Genomic DNA, 1,097 nt, shown 5'->3' with positions numbered 1-1,097 from the left:
TGTAATATAAACCATTCCACGGGGGCCACGCCAGCCCCACGGCGCGACACCGTCCCACGGGACCCCCCCACCCCACTGCCCAGTCCCCCCTCCCCGGGCCCAGCCGGTGCCCACCGGCCTGGGGGGGGGGTTGATTTTACAGCACCGAACTGAAACGTCCCCCCACCCGCCACCGTGTCCCAGGCAGCACCCAAGGGCCCCGCGCCCGCCCGGCTGAGCCCTTTTCCGCCCCCCCCTCCCCGGCGGCCCCGGCCGGGCCATCCGTGCCGGAGTCGTGTGTCCGAGTGCCGATGACTCTCGTTTAGTTCTCGTGTATCGTTTCATTATCGCTCTCTATTAAAGGATTTCTTTTTGGTGGGGCTCACGCAAGTCGCTGGCAGGCAGCCTGGTAGCACGGCGGCGGCAGCGGTGGCCCTCTTCGGGTGCCAAATCGGGGCGGGCGGCTCGGCCGGATCCTGCCCCCCTTCCCAAGCTTATCGCGGCGGGGCGGCGAACCGTGCCCCTTCTCCGTCAATCATTAACGGCGGCGCTGCCGAGGAAAAACCACCCGTGTTTTGCCGGAGTCGCCGCCACCGCAGCCGCTGCCCTCGGGCGGGCGAACGACTAACGCCGGCGGGAGCCCAGCGCCGCCGCCACCGCGGCAGGACTGGCCCCAGCGTCCCCTCTGTCTCCCGGCTCATCCCGGGCTGCTAAAGCCCATCCAGGCTACCGCCAAGCGGCTCCGAAGCCTGGCGGCCGGATTAGATAGGACACRTGCCCGCCGCGGCGCGGTGCCCGCTGCGATGCCGGGAACAGCTCTTCCCGCTCCCGACRGCACGCGGGATGCACCCGGCGCCGCTCACGCTTCCTGGCACGGCTCGCCGCTGCTGCCCGGAGCCGAAATGCCCCGCCGGGAAGGCGGCAGCGCCAGCACGGCTCCGTTTGCTCTCCCACGGGGCCTGGCGCTGCCGGGTCTCCAGGGTTTCTCCCTCCGCTCGCCGCTCGCCTCTCCTCCGGCACAGCCGAGAAGGGGCTCCGCGGTGCCGCAGCGGCCTCCCCGGGGGTTTCGGCTGAGCCGCAGGGAGCTGCGCGGAGCCTCCTGGAAATTTCCGGCAGCG

The sequence above is a fragment of the Apteryx rowi genome, unplaced genomic scaffold (genome assembly GCF_003343035.1).
Source record: "Apteryx rowi isolate R43461 unplaced genomic scaffold, aptRow1 scaffold_662, whole genome shotgun sequence".
Taxonomy (NCBI): Eukaryota; Metazoa; Chordata; class Aves; order Apterygiformes; family Apterygidae; genus Apteryx; species Apteryx rowi.
The sequence above is the reverse complement of the archived record's forward strand: the minus strand, read 5'-3'. Positions refer to the sequence as shown.